Here is a 15,772-nt window from a genome sequence, read left to right as displayed (position 1 = left end):
CCACTGAGCCATGCCGGCCAAAAACGCACCTGCAGAGCAGTGGGGCACAGGGCCGCCGTCAGCCCGCGACACATTTCCCTCCTGCCGTGCCCTCCCTCCTGTTTCTACATCCGTGCACCCACCCCGCTGCAAAACCAGTCAGTCTGCTCAGGCGTCAGCACAGAGGCATAATGAAGGGCCTCGGCCCTTCTCCCTTTACTGCCCTCTGTACAGCTTGGCAGATCCCTCAGCACTCCGTGTGCACGTGTGTCTGTGACTCTGTGTGTGTGTGTGTGTGTGTGAGAGAGAGAGATTGAGTGAGTGAGTGAGTGAGTGAGTGAGTGAGTGAGTGAGTGAGTGAGAGAGAGAGAGACAGACCCTGCCAGATCCCTCAGCATTCCATGTGTGTTTGTGTCGGTGGGTGAGAGAGACAGAGACAGAGACAGAGAGACAGACAGACACACACACACACACACACACACACCCACCCACCTCCACACACCCCCGTGTGCACGTGTGTCTGTGACTCTGTGTGTGTGTGAGATTGAGTGAGAGAGAGAGACAGACCCTGCCAGATCCCTCAGCATTCCATGTGTGTTTGTGTCGGTGGGTGAGAGAGACAGAGACAGAGACAGACACAGAGAGACAGACACACACACACACACAAACACACACACACACCCACCCCCACACACCCCCGTGTGCACGTGTGTCTGTGACTCTGTGTGTGTGTGAGATTGAGTGAGTGAGAGAGAGAGACAGACCGACCCTGCCAGATCCCTCAGCATTCCATGTGTGTTTGTGTCGGTGGGTGAGAGAGACAGAGACAGACACAGAGAGACAGACAGACACACACACACACCCACCCACCCCCATCCACCCTGGTAAAAAAAGGTGGTGGGGGAGCAGGGGAGAAGACACCACTGTGTCCAATGATAGCCTGTGCAGACGCAAAGTCTACAGCTTCTGTGAGATGAAACAAACTCAAGCCACTCAACAATTGTAATTCCACACACATCAAAATAAAGGCACAGAGGTGTGAATGGCTGCACTTCAGCCTTCGGCTTGGAGAGCACACCCATTGTTTCTCCTCAGGCACACCTGTAGCTGACATCTTCCTATTCCCAAGCTTGCCAGGAGGCTTTTCTGCCCGCGGACTTTGGCCACGTCCACAAACCTCGTAACCGGTCTTGAGCGGCGCACGTGGCCTCTGCCTTTGTCGCCCGGTGCAGTCCCATCCGCTCGCTCCCTCCCGGAGAGGGCAGAGCCTCCGAAGGAGACCGTTCAGCTGGATGCGCCAGCCAGCTGGGGCACGCAAAGCCGAGAGGCGCGCTCTCTTTGCCGAGTGCAGGGACGCCCTTGAAGGGCCGAGCGGCCTGCTCCCACTCCCCCTGCAGACTTTTGTGCAGACAGGACAGCGTGACCAGCCTCCCACGACCAGGAGAGCAGTGCAAGTTGAGCCAGCCTCTGAGACCGACCTGGGAGCCAGCCGAGGAAGCCGGCAGCCTTGACGTAGGCAGTGTGCCAGTGACGTAGGCGCCCGTAGGTACGGCCCCACTCCCAGATGATTGGTGGATCACTGGCAGCTTTACATAGCCTCTGACAAGTTGCACTCAGGACGGACCAGGTAGGCAACAGCTGTCCAGCACACCCACCGATCCCAGACAACCTAGGGGAGAGCTGCCAGCGGGCCAGGGCAGCAAGGTCTTTGCCAGGCCTCCTGCTTCAATCTAAACACCAGAGGCTAGGCAGGATGTAGCCGACTCAAGAGGCCGCCTGCATCGCTTCTCGGCCTTTTGGCTAAGATCAAGTGTAGTATCTGTTCTTATCAGTTTAATATCTGATACGTCCCTTATCTGGGGACCATATATTAAATTGATTTTTGGAACAGGGAGATGGAATAGGGGCTTGCTCCGTCCACTCCACGCATCGACCCGGTATTGCAGTGCCTCTGGGAACGGTGCACTCCCCTTCTGGGGAATTTCAAAGTAGCAAAGAAAAGAAAAACGACGAAAGCTCCATCAGGCGGCGGCGGCGGCACAGCAGCACAGACAAGCATGCACGCACATGGAGAGAGAGGAGAGCTGCTTGCTCTACACCTCTCCTGTGTCTGTGTCTGTCTGTCGATACAGCTCACTCACTCACTCACTCACGCAATGTGCAGACAACTCAACAACAGCACGGGCATCATATCTGGGCCGTTTGGCTAAGATCAAGTGCACATCCGGGCTGCAACCAGATCAGGTGCTGCAGGCAAGGCAGCAACTTCATGAGAGATGCCCCTTGGCATTCATTCCTGAAGCAAACTGCTCAACCGGCGCACTCATTCTGATGCCTGCTCACTCGGCTGCTGCCTGCACCAAGCACAGAAGCAGAGTGAAGTGGAGCAGGCCGAAAGACCTTTTCTGTCCCGCCACACTCGCTCCACTTCTCAGGCTCAGGCTTCTCAGCTGCTCCTTGAAGCCAACGGAGGACGCGACGGACGGACGGACGGATGGACGGGCGGGCGAAGGAAGGAAGGAAGGAAGGAAGGAAGGAAGGAAGGAAGGAACGAACGATATCGAGTCACTGGCTCTGCTGCAATTTCACCAGCAGCCAGCCAGCCTGTCGGACAGGCAGGCTCGTTCAAGTGTGCCAGCAGCCAGGGCACGCGGACGGGAGGGAGGAAGGAAGGAAGGGAGGGAGGCATCCGATGGAGCCCGGCTACAGAGCAACGGGGCGCCGCCGCCGCCGGCACAACAGGGCCCGGTGCTCCTGCACCCTGCATCCTCCCCGCCTGCACCAGACTGCCAAGACTGCTGCTCTCCTGCCCAGACAGACAGACCAGCTACAAGCATCACCACCTAGCCATAGCATCAGCAAAACTCTGCCTACCTGCCCTGCCCTGGCCTGGCCTGGCCTCCTGGCCTCCTCTGATGCGTCTGCCTGCCCCAGGCCCAAAGCCCCGCCCACCGTTCAAGGTAAGGCAGAGGCACAACCCCCCACTCCACCCACTCAGACCTCCCCAATATACATCGGCAGTGCAGTGCATCTCTAGCCTCGCTCAGAATCACGTCCCAAACCCCAAGATCACTCAAACGTCTCATGCTTACACCTACCTACTCGGCGTCCAGCTTTGGCGCACGTCTCCACAATTGCCACATCCGTCCACGTGCCCCTGCTTCACGCACGGCACTGTGCCTCCCTCCGGCAGGCATTTCGCCGATCCGTTTCCTGTTTCACAACCAAGGCATAATCAGTACCCCTTTCCTTCCACGGCGCGCACACGCGCCCACCCACTCCACCACTGAGCCATGCCGGCCAAAAACGCACCTGCAGAGCAGTGGGGCACAGGGCCGCCGTCAGCCCGCGACACATTTCCCTCCTGCCGTGCCCTCCCTCCTGTTTCTACATCCGTGCACCCACCCCGCTGCAAAACCAGTCAGTCTGCTCAGGCGTCAGCACAGAGGCATAATGAAGGGCCTCGGCCCTTCTCCCTTTACTGCCCTCTGTACAGCTTGGCAGATCCCTCAGCACTCCGTGTGCACGTGTGTCTGTGACTCTGTGTGTGTGTGTGTGTGTGTGAGAGAGAGAGATTGAGTGAGTGAGTGAGTGAGTGAGTGAGTGAGTGAGTGAGAGAGAGAGAGACAGACCCTGCCAGATCCCTCAGCATTCCATGTGTGTTTGTGTCGGTGGGTGAGAGAGACAGAGACAGAGACAGAGAGACAGACAGACACACACACACACACACACACACACCCACCCACCTCCACACACCCCCGTGTGCACGTGTGTCTGTGACTCTGTGTGTGTGTGAGATTGAGTGAGAGAGAGAGACAGACCCTGCCAGATCCCTCAGCATTCCATGTGTGTTTGTGTCGGTGGGTGAGAGAGACAGAGACAGAGACAGACACAGAGAGACAGACACACACACACACACAAACACACACACACACCCACCCCCACACACCCCCGTGTGCACGTGTGTCTGTGACTCTGTGTGTGTGTGAGATTGAGTGAGTGAGAGAGAGAGACAGACCGACCCTGCCAGATCCCTCAGCATTCCATGTGTGTTTGTGTCGGTGGGTGAGAGAGACAGAGACAGACACAGAGAGACAGACAGACACACACACACACCCACCCACCCCCATCCACCCTGGTAAAAAAAGGTGGTGGGGGAGCAGGGGAGAAGACACCACTGTGTCCAATGATAGCCTGTGCAGACGCAAAGTCTACAGCTTCTGTGAGATGAAACAAACTCAAGCCACTCAACAATTGTAATTCCACACACATCAAAATAAAGGCACAGAGGTGTGAATGGCTGCACTTCAGCCTTCGGCTTGGAGAGCACACCCATTGTTTCTCCTCAGGCACACCTGTAGCTGACATCTTCCTATTCCCAAGCTTGCCAGGAGGCTTTTCTGCCCGCGGACTTTGGCCACGTCCACAAACCTCGTAACCGGTCTTGAGCGGCGCACGTGGCCTCTGCCTTTGTCGCCCGGTGCAGTCCCATCCGCTCGCTCCCTCCCGGAGAGGGCAGAGCCTCCGAAGGAGACCGTTCAGCTGGATGCGCCAGCCAGCTGGGGCACGCAAAGCCGAGAGGCGCGCTCTCTTTGCCGAGTGCAGGGACGCCCTTGAAGGGCCGAGCGGCCTGCTCCCACTCCCCCTGCAGACTTTTGTGCAGACAGGACAGCGTGACCAGCCTCCCACGACCAGGAGAGCAGTGCAAGTTGAGCCAGCCTCTGAGACCGACCTGGGAGCCAGCCGAGGAAGCCGGCAGCCTTGACGTAGGCAGTGTGCCAGTGACGTAGGCGCCCGTAGGTACGGCCCCACTCCCAGATGATTGGTGGATCACTGGCAGCTTTACATAGCCTCTGACAAGTTGCACTCAGGACGGACCAGGTAGGCAACAGCTGTCCAGCACACCCACCGATCCCAGACAACCTAGGGGAGAGCTGCCAGCGGGCCAGGGCAGCAAGGTCTTTGCCAGGCCTCCTGCTTCAATCTAAACACCAGAGGCTAGGCAGGATGTAGCCGACTCAAGAGGCCGCCTGCATCGCTTCTCGGCCTTTTGGCTAAGATCAAGTGTAGTATCTGTTCTTATCAGTTTAATATCTGATACGTCCCTTATCTGGGGACCATATATTAAATTGATTTTTGGAACAGGGAGATGGAATAGGGGCTTGCTCCGTCCACTCCACGCATCGACCCGGTATTGCAGTGCCTCTGGGAACGGTGCACTCCCCTTCTGGGGAATTTCAAAGTAGCAAAGAAAAGAAAAACGACGAAAGCTCCATCAGGCGGCGGCGGCGGCACAGCAGCACAGACAAGCATGCACGCACATGGAGAGAGAGGAGAGCTGCTTGCTCTACACCTCTCCTGTGTCTGTGTCTGTCTGTCGATACAGCTCACTCACTCACTCACTCACGCAATGTGCAGACAACTCAACAACAGCACGGGCATCATATCTGGGCCGTTTGGCTAAGATCAAGTGCACATCCGGGCTGCAACCAGATCAGGTGCTGCAGGCAAGGCAGCAACTTCATGAGAGATGCCCCTTGGCATTCATTCCTGAAGCAAACTGCTCAACCGGCGCACTCATTCTGATGCCTGCTCACTCGGCTGCTGCCTGCACCAAGCACAGAAGCAGAGTGAAGTGGAGCAGGCCGAAAGACCTTTTCTGTCCCGCCACACTCGCTCCACTTCTCAGGCTCAGGCTTCTCAGCTGCTCCTTGAAGCCAACGGAGGACGCGACGGACGGACGGACGGATGGACGGGCGGGCGAAGGAAGGAAGGAAGGAAGGAAGGAAGGAAGGAAGGAAGGAACGAACGATATCGAGTCACTGGCTCTGCTGCAATTTCACCAGCAGCCAGCCAGCCTGTCGGACAGGCAGGCTCGTTCAAGTGTGCCAGCAGCCAGGGCACGCGGACGGGAGGGAGGAAGGAAGGAAGGGAGGGAGGCATCCGATGGAGCCCGGCTACAGAGCAACGGGGCGCCGCCGCCGCCGGCACAACAGGGCCCGGTGCTCCTGCACCCTGCATCCTCGCCTGCACCAGACTGCCAAGACTGCTGCTCTCCTGCCCAGACAGACAGACCAGCTACAAGCATCACCACCTAGCCATAGCATCAGCAAAACTCTGCCTACCTGCCCTGCCCTGGCCTGGCCTGGCCTCCTGGCCTCCTCTGATGCGTCTGCCTGCCCCAGGCCCAAAGCCCCGCCCACCGTTCAAGGTAAGGCAGAGGCACAACCCCCCACTCCACCCACTCAGACCTCCCCAATATACATCGGCAGTGCAGTGCATCTCTAGCCTCGCTCAGAATCACGTCCCAAACCCCAAGATCACTCAAACGTCTCATGCTTACACCTACCTACTCGGCGTCCAGCTTTGGCGCACGTCTCCACAATTGCCACATCCGTCCACGTGCCCCTGCTTCACGCACGGCACTGTGCCTCCCTCCGGCAGGCATTTCGCCGATCCGTTTCCTGTTTCACAACCAAGGCATAATCAGTACCCCTTTCCTTCCACGGCGCGCACACGCGCCCACCCACTCCACCACTGAGCCATGCCGGCCAAAAACGCACCTGCAGAGCAGTGGGGCACAGGGCCGCCGTCAGCCCGCGACACATTTCCCTCCTGCCGTGCCCTCCCTCCTGTTTCTACATCCGTGCACCCACCCCGCTGCAAAACCAGTCAGTCTGCTCAGGCGTCAGCACAGAGGCATAATGAAGGGCCTCGGCCCTTCTCCCTTTACTGCCCTCTGTACAGCTTGGCAGATCCCTCAGCACTCCGTGTGCACGTGTGTCTGTGACTCTGTGTGTGTGTGTGTGTGTGTGAGAGAGAGAGATTGAGTGAGTGAGTGAGTGAGTGAGTGAGTGAGTGAGTGAGTGAGTGAGAGAGAGAGAGACAGACCCTGCCAGATCCCTCAGCATTCCATGTGTGTTTGTGTCGGTGGGTGAGAGAGACAGAGACAGAGACAGAGAGACAGACAGACACACACACACACACACACACACACCCACCCACCTCCACACACCCCCGTGTGCACGTGTGTCTGTGACTCTGTGTGTGTGTGAGATTGAGTGAGAGAGAGAGACAGACCCTGCCAGATCCCTCAGCATTCCATGTGTGTTTGTGTCGGTGGGTGAGAGAGACAGAGACAGAGACAGACACAGAGAGACAGACACACACACACACACAAACACACACACACACCCACCCCCACACACCCCCGTGTGCACGTGTGTCTGTGACTCTGTGTGTGTGTGAGATTGAGTGAGTGAGAGAGAGAGACAGACCGACCCTGCCAGATCCCTCAGCATTCCATGTGTGTTTGTGTCGGTGGGTGAGAGAGACAGAGACAGACACAGAGAGACAGACAGACACACACACACACCCACCCACCCCCATCCACCCTGGTAAAAAAAGGTGGTGGGGGAGCAGGGGAGAAGACACCACTGTGTCCAATGATAGCCTGTGCAGACGCAAAGTCTACAGCTTCTGTGAGATGAAACAAACTCAAGCCACTCAACAATTGTAATTCCACACACATCAAAATAAAGGCACAGAGGTGTGAATGGCTGCACTTCAGCCTTCGGCTTGGAGAGCACACCCATTGTTTCTCCTCAGGCACACCTGTAGCTGACATCTTCCTATTCCCAAGCTTGCCAGGAGGCTTTTCTGCCCGCGGACTTTGGCCACGTCCACAAACCTCGTAACCGGTCTTGAGCGGCGCACGTGGCCTCTGCCTTTGTCGCCCGGTGCAGTCCCATCCGCTCGCTCCCTCCCGGAGAGGGCAGAGCCTCCGAAGGAGACCGTTCAGCTGGATGCGCCAGCCAGCTGGGGCACGCAAAGCCGAGAGGCGCGCTCTCTTTGCCGAGTGCAGGGACGCCCTTGAAGGGCCGAGCGGCCTGCTCCCACTCCCCCTGCAGACTTTTGTGCAGACAGGACAGCGTGACCAGCCTCCCACGACCAGGAGAGCAGTGCAAGTTGAGCCAGCCTCTGAGACCGACCTGGGAGCCAGCCGAGGAAGCCGGCAGCCTTGACGTAGGCAGTGTGCCAGTGACGTAGGCGCCCGTAGGTACGGCCCCACTCCCAGATGATTGGTGGATCACTGGCAGCTTTACATAGCCTCTGACAAGTTGCACTCAGGACGGACCAGGTAGGCAACAGCTGTCCAGCACACCCACCGATCCCAGACAACCTAGGGGAGAGCTGCCAGCGGGCCAGGGCAGCAAGGTCTTTGCCAGGCCTCCTGCTTCAATCTAAACACCAGAGGCTAGGCAGGATGTAGCCGACTCAAGAGGCCGCCTGCATCGCTTCTCGGCCTTTTGGCTAAGATCAAGTGTAGTATCTGTTCTTATCAGTTTAATATCTGATACGTCCCTTATCTGGGGACCATATATTAAATTGATTTTTGGAACAGGGAGATGGAATAGGGGCTTGCTCCGTCCACTCCACGCATCGACCCGGTATTGCAGTGCCTCTGGGAACGGTGCACTCCCCTTCTGGGGAATTTCAAAGTAGCAAAGAAAAGAAAAACGACGAAAGCTCCATCAGGCGGCGGCGGCGGCACAGCAGCACAGACAAGCATGCACGCACATGGAGAGAGAGGAGAGCTGCTTGCTCTACACCTCTCCTGTGTCTGTGTCTGTCTGTCGATACAGCTCACTCACTCACTCACTCACGCAATGTGCAGACAACTCAACAACAGCACGGGCATCATATCTGGGCCGTTTGGCTAAGATCAAGTGCACATCCGGGCTGCAACCAGATCAGGTGCTGCAGGCAAGGCAGCAACTTCATGAGAGATGCCCCTTGGCATTCATTCCTGAAGCAAACTGCTCAACCGGCGCACTCATTCTGATGCCTGCTCACTCGGCTGCTGCCTGCACCAAGCACAGAAGCAGAGTGAAGTGGAGCAGGCCGAAAGACCTTTTCTGTCCCGCCACACTCGCTCCACTTCTCAGGCTCAGGCTTCTCAGCTGCTCCTTGAAGCCAACGGAGGACGCGACGGACGGACGGACGGATGGACGGGCGGGCGAAGGAAGGAAGGAAGGAAGGAAGGAAGGAAGGAAGGAAGGAACGAACGATATCGAGTCACTGGCTCTGCTGCAATTTCACCAGCAGCCAGCCAGCCTGTCGGACAGGCAGGCTCGTTCAAGTGTGCCAGCAGCCAGGGCACGCGGACGGGAGGGAGGAAGGAAGGAAGGGAGGGAGGCATCCGATGGAGCCCGGCTACAGAGCAACGGGGCGCCGCCGCCGCCGGCACAACAGGGCCCGGTGCTCCTGCACCCTGCATCCTCCCCGCCTGCACCAGACTGCCAAGACTGCTGCTCTCCTGCCCAGACAGACAGACCAGCTACAAGCATCACCACCTAGCCATAGCATCAGCAAAACTCTGCCTACCTGCCCTGCCCTGGCCTGGCCTGGCCTCCTGGCCTCCTCTGATGCGTCTGCCTGCCCCAGGCCCAAAGCCCCGCCCACCGTTCAAGGTAAGGCAGAGGCACAACCCCCCACTCCACCCACTCAGACCTCCCCAATATACATCGGCAGTGCAGTGCATCTCTAGCCTCGCTCAGAATCACGTCCCAAACCCCAAGATCACTCAAACGTCTCATGCTTACACCTACCTACTCGGCGTCCAGCTTTGGCGCACGTCTCCACAATTGCCACATCCGTCCACGTGCCCCTGCTTCACGCACGGCACTGTGCCTCCCTCCGGCAGGCATTTCGCCGATCCGTTTCCTGTTTCACAACCAAGGCATAATCAGTACCCCTTTCCTTCCACGGCGCGCACACGCGCCCACCCACTCCACCACTGAGCCATGCCGGCCAAAAACGCACCTGCAGAGCAGTGGGGCACAGGGCCGCCGTCAGCCCGCGACACATTTCCCTCCTGCCGTGCCCTCCCTCCTGTTTCTACATCCGTGCACCCACCCCGCTGCAAAACCAGTCAGTCTGCTCAGGCGTCAGCACAGAGGCATAATGAAGGGCCTCGGCCCTTCTCCCTTTACTGCCCTCTGTACAGCTTGGCAGATCCCTCAGCACTCCGTGTGCACGTGTGTCTGTGACTCTGTGTGTGTGTGTGTGTGTGTGAGAGAGAGAGATTGAGTGAGTGAGTGAGTGAGTGAGTGAGTGAGTGAGTGAGTGAGAGAGAGAGAGACAGACCCTGCCAGATCCCTCAGCATTCCATGTGTGTTTGTGTCGGTGGGTGAGAGAGACAGAGACAGAGACAGAGAGACAGACAGACACACACACACACACACACACACACCCACCCACCTCCACACACCCCCGTGTGCACGTGTGTCTGTGACTCTGTGTGTGTGTGAGATTGAGTGAGAGAGAGAGACAGACCCTGCCAGATCCCTCAGCATTCCATGTGTGTTTGTGTCGGTGGGTGAGAGAGACAGAGACAGAGACAGACACAGAGAGACAGACACACACACACACACAAACACACACACACACCCACCCCCACACACCCCCGTGTGCACGTGTGTCTGTGACTCTGTGTGTGTGTGAGATTGAGTGAGTGAGAGAGAGAGACAGACCGACCCTGCCAGATCCCTCAGCATTCCATGTGTGTTTGTGTCGGTGGGTGAGAGAGACAGAGACAGAGACAGACACAGAGAGACAGACACACACACACACACAAACACACACACACACCCACCCCCACACACCCCCGTGTGCACGTGTGTCTGTGACTCTGTGTGTGTGTGAGATTGAGTGAGTGAGAGAGAGAGACAGACCGACCCTGCCAGATCCCTCAGCATTCCATGTGTGTTTGTGTCGGTGGGTGAGAGAGACAGAGACAGACACAGAGAGACAGACAGACACACACACACACCCACCCACCCCCATCCACCCTGGTAAAAAAAGGTGGTGGGGGAGCAGGGGAGAAGACACCACTGTGTCCAATGATAGCCTGTGCAGACGCAAAGTCTACAGCTTCTGTGAGATGAAACAAACTCAAGCCACTCAACAATTGTAATTCCACACACATCAAAATAAAGGCACAGAGGTGTGAATGGCTGCACTTCAGCCTTCGGCTTGGAGAGCACACCCATTGTTTCTCCTCAGGCACACCTGTAGCTGACATCTTCCTATTCCCAAGCTTGCCAGGAGGCTTTTCTGCCCGCGGACTTTGGCCACGTCCACAAACCTCGTAACCGGTCTTGAGCGGCGCACGTGGCCTCTGCCTTTGTCGCCCGGTGCAGTCCCATCCGCTCGCTCCCTCCCGGAGAGGGCAGAGCCTCCGAAGGAGACCGTTCAGCTGGATGCGCCAGCCAGCTGGGGCACGCAAAGCCGAGAGGCGCGCTCTCTTTGCCGAGTGCAGGGACGCCCTTGAAGGGCCGAGCGGCCTGCTCCCACTCCCCCTGCAGACTTTTGTGCAGACAGGACAGCGTGACCAGCCTCCCACGACCAGGAGAGCAGTGCAAGTTGAGCCAGCCTCTGAGACCGACCTGGGAGCCAGCCGAGGAAGCCGGCAGCCTTGACGTAGGCAGTGTGCCAGTGACGTAGGCGCCCGTAGGTACGGCCCCACTCCCAGATGATTGGTGGATCACTGGCAGCTTTACATAGCCTCTGACAAGTTGCACTCAGGACGGACCAGGTAGGCAACAGCTGTCCAGCACACCCACCGATCCCAGACAACCTAGGGGAGAGCTGCCAGCGGGCCAGGGCAGCAAGGTCTTTGCCAGGCCTCCTGCTTCAATCTAAACACCAGAGGCTAGGCAGGATGTAGCCGACTCAAGAGGCCGCCTGCATCGCTTCTCGGCCTTTTGGCTAAGATCAAGTGTAGTATCTGTTCTTATCAGTTTAATATCTGATACGTCCCTTATCTGGGGACCATATATTAAATTGATTTTTGGAACAGGGAGATGGAATAGGGGCTTGCTCCGTCCACTCCACGCATCGACCCGGTATTGCAGTGCCTCTGGGAACGGTGCACTCCCCTTCTGGGGAATTTCAAAGTAGCAAAGAAAAGAAAAACGACGAAAGCTCCATCAGGCGGCGGCGGCGGCACAGCAGCACAGACAAGCATGCACGCACATGGAGAGAGAGGAGAGCTGCTTGCTCTACACCTCTCCTGTGTCTGTGTCTGTCTGTCGATACAGCTCACTCACTCACTCACTCACGCAATGTGCAGACAACTCAACAACAGCACGGGCATCATATCTGGGCCGTTTGGCTAAGATCAAGTGCACATCCGGGCTGCAACCAGATCAGGTGCTGCAGGCAAGGCAGCAACTTCATGAGAGATGCCCCTTGGCATTCATTCCTGAAGCAAACTGCTCAACCGGCGCACTCATTCTGATGCCTGCTCACTCGGCTGCTGCCTGCACCAAGCACAGAAGCAGAGTGAAGTGGAGCAGGCCGAAAGACCTTTTCTGTCCCGCCACACTCGCTCCACTTCTCAGGCTCAGGCTTCTCAGCTGCTCCTTGAAGCCAACGGAGGACGCGACGGACGGACGGACGGATGGACGGGCGGGCGAAGGAAGGAAGGAAGGAAGGAACGAACGATATCGAGTCACTGGCTCTGCTGCAATTTCACCAGCAGCCAGCCAGCCTGTCGGACAGGCAGGCTCGTTCAAGTGTGCCAGCAGCCAGGGCACGCGGACGGGAGGGAGGAAGGAAGGAAGGGAGGGAGGCATCCGATGGAGCCCGGCTACAGAGCAACGGGGCGCCGCCGCCGCCGGCACAACAGGGCCCGGTGCTCCTGCACCCTGCATCCTCCCCGCCTGCACCAGACTGCCAAGACTGCTGCTCTCCTGCCCAGACAGACAGACCAGCTACAAGCATCACCACCTAGCCATAGCATCAGCAAAACTCTGCCTACCTGCCCTGCCCTGGCCTGGCCTGGCCTCCTGGCCTCCTCTGATGCGTCTGCCTGCCCCAGGCCCAAAGCCCCGCCCACCGTTCAAGGTAAGGCAGAGGCACAACCCCCCACTCCACCCACTCAGACCTCCCCAATATACATCGGCAGTGCAGTGCATCTCTAGCCTCGCTCAGAATCACGTCCCAAACCCCAAGATCACTCAAACGTCTCATGCTTACACCTACCTACTCGGCGTCCAGCTTTGGCGCACGTCTCCACAATTGCCACATCCGTCCACGTGCCCCTGCTTCACGCACGGCACTGTGCCTCCCTCCGGCAGGCATTTCGCCGATCCGTTTCCTGTTTCACAACCAAGGCATAATCAGTACCCCTTTCCTTCCACGGCGCGCACACGCGCCCACCCACTCCACCACTGAGCCATGCCGGCCAAAAACGCACCTGCAGAGCAGTGGGGCACAGGGCCGCCGTCAGCCCGCGACACATTTCCCTCCTGCCGTGCCCTCCCTCCTGTTTCTACATCCGTGCACCCACCCCGCTGCAAAACCAGTCAGTCTGCTCAGGCGTCAGCACAGAGGCATAATGAAGGGCCTCGGCCCTTCTCCCTTTACTGCCCTCTGTACAGCTTGGCAGATCCCTCAGCACTCCGTGTGCACGTGTGTCTGTGACTCTGTGTGTGTGTGTGTGTGTGTGAGAGAGAGAGATTGAGTGAGTGAGTGAGTGAGTGAGTGAGAGAGAGAGAGACAGACCCTGCCAGATCCCTCAGCATTCCATGTGTGTTTGTGTCGGTGGGTGAGAGAGACAGAGACAGAGACAGAGAGACAGACAGACACACACACACACACACACACACACCCACCCACCTCCACACACCCCCGTGTGCACGTGTGTCTGTGACTCTGTGTGTGTGTGAGATTGAGTGAGAGAGAGAGACAGACCCTGCCAGATCCCTCAGCATTCCATGTGTGTTTGTGTCGGTGGGTGAGAGAGACAGAGACAGAGACAGACACAGAGAGACAGACACACACACACACACAAACACACACACACACCCACCCCCACACACCCCCGTGTGCACGTGTGTCTGTGACTCTGTGTGTGTGTGAGATTGAGTGAGTGAGAGAGAGAGACAGACCGACCCTGCCAGATCCCTCAGCATTCCATGTGTGTTTGTGTCGGTGGGTGAGAGAGACAGAGACAGACACAGAGAGACAGACAGACACACACACACACCCACCCACCCCCATCCACCCTGGTAAAAAAAGGTGGTGGGGGAGCAGGGGAGAAGACACCACTGTGTCCAATGATAGCCTGTGCAGACGCAAAGTCTACAGCTTCTGTGAGATGAAACAAACTCAAGCCACTCAACAATTGTAATTCCACACACATCAAAATAAAGGCACAGAGGTGTGAATGGCTGCACTTCAGCCTTCGGCTTGGAGAGCACACCCATTGTTTCTCCTCAGGCACACCTGTAGCTGACATCTTCCTATTCCCAAGCTTGCCAGGAGGCTTTTCTGCCCGCGGACTTTGGCCACGTCCACAAACCTCGTAACCGGTCTTGAGCGGCGCACGTGGCCTCTGCCTTTGTCGCCCGGTGCAGTCCCATCCGCTCGCTCCCTCCCGGAGAGGGCAGAGCCTCCGAAGGAGACCGTTCAGCTGGATGCGCCAGCCAGCTGGGGCACGCAAAGCCGAGAGGCGCGCTCTCTTTGCCGAGTGCAGGGACGCCCTTGAAGGGCCGAGCGGCCTGCTCCCACTCCCCCTGCAGACTTTTGTGCAGACAGGACAGCGTGACCAGCCTCCCACGACCAGGAGAGCAGTGCAAGTTGAGCCAGCCTCTGAGACCGACCTGGGAGCCAGCCGAGGAAGCCGGCAGCCTTGACGTAGGCAGTGTGCCAGTGACGTAGGCGCCCGTAGGTACGGCCCCACTCCCAGATGATTGGTGGATCACTGGCAGCTTTACATAGCCTCTGACAAGTTGCACTCAGGACGGACCAGGTAGGCAACAGCTGTCCAGCACACCCACCGATCCCAGACAACCTAGGGGAGAGCTGCCAGCGGGCCAGGGCAGCAAGGTCTTTGCCAGGCCTCCTGCTTCAATCTAAACACCAGAGGCTAGGCAGGATGTAGCCGACTCAAGAGGCCGCCTGCATCGCTTCTCGGCCTTTTGGCTAAGATCAAGTGTAGTATCACCCGGGCTGTCTTCAGATTCGTCTGGGGATCCAAGATGGAGCGGGTGAGACGGACCGCCATGCACAAGTCCCTGGACAACGGGGGCAAGAACGTCCCCAATGTCGCCCTCACCCTGATGGCCAGCTTCGTATGTGGCTGCATCAGGTTGTGTGTAGAGCCCAGGTATGTGGGCACCAAGTACCACTATGTGCCCAGGTTCTACCTGTCGCCCTGGCTGCGAAGGATGGGTCTGGCCCCACTCCCGCGCAACGCCCCAGTCAGCTGGTCGTTGCCGGCATACCTATCCCACGTAGCAAAGTTCTTCCAGGAGAACGCCTTTGACCACAAGGCCATCAGGCAGTGGTCGGCACGAAGTGTCCTGCAGGCACTGCAGGAGAAGGACGTGATGGACACAGTGGGGTGGTTCCCTGAGCAGACTGTCCAGTTCATCTGGCAAAATGCCTCATCGCCAGATCTCACCAACAGGCACCAAGACCTCGCCTGGCTGGCAGTGAGAGGGGCCCTCCCAGTCAGAGCCCTCCTGTACGCCCGGAACGTCGTCTCCGCACCCCACTGCCCACGGGAGGACTGCAGTGAGGAGGAGTCTGTGACCCACCTCTTTGCACACTGCCAGTTCGCAAAGAGGGTGTGGAGGAGGATGGACGGGCTAGTGTCACGTTTCATCCCCAGCAGCTGCGTGACAGAGGACTCTCTGATCTACGGGCTGTTCCCGGGGACGCACACGGAGACCAACATCCGGTGCTGCTGGCAGATCATCAACTCGGTGAAAGACGCTCT

At 58.0% G+C, this 15,772-nt stretch overlaps 4 non-coding genes across 4 annotated transcripts; all 4 read left to right on the top strand.

The window, feature by feature from the left end:
- The first annotated feature begins 1,759 nt into the window (after window positions 1-1,759).
- On the top strand, window positions 1,760-1,950 carry LOC140192160 (U2 spliceosomal RNA). The gene has a single exon (XR_011884115.1). It is a non-coding gene; the product is annotated as a U2 spliceosomal RNA (small nuclear RNA).
- Window positions 1,951-5,013: 3,063 nt separating this feature from the next.
- On the top strand, window positions 5,014-5,204 carry LOC140192159 (U2 spliceosomal RNA). Its single transcript, XR_011884114.1, has one exon. It is a non-coding gene; the product is annotated as a U2 spliceosomal RNA (small nuclear RNA).
- Window positions 5,205-8,272: 3,068 nt separating this feature from the next.
- On the top strand, window positions 8,273-8,463 carry LOC140192158 (U2 spliceosomal RNA). Its single transcript, XR_011884113.1, has one exon. It is a non-coding gene; the product is annotated as a U2 spliceosomal RNA (small nuclear RNA).
- Window positions 8,464-11,731: 3,268 nt separating this feature from the next.
- Window positions 11,732-11,922, top strand: LOC140192157 (U2 spliceosomal RNA). Its single transcript, XR_011884112.1, has one exon. It is a non-coding gene; the product is annotated as a U2 spliceosomal RNA (small nuclear RNA).
- Window positions 11,923-15,772: the final 3,850 nt, after the last annotated feature.

The sequence above is a fragment of the Mobula birostris genome, assembly GCF_030028105.1.
Source record: "Mobula birostris isolate sMobBir1 chromosome 11 unlocalized genomic scaffold, sMobBir1.hap1 SUPER_11_unloc_2, whole genome shotgun sequence".
Classification (NCBI taxonomy): domain Eukaryota; kingdom Metazoa; phylum Chordata; class Chondrichthyes; order Myliobatiformes; family Myliobatidae; genus Mobula; species Mobula birostris.
This window is presented reverse-complemented; position numbering and strand designations above follow the sequence as displayed.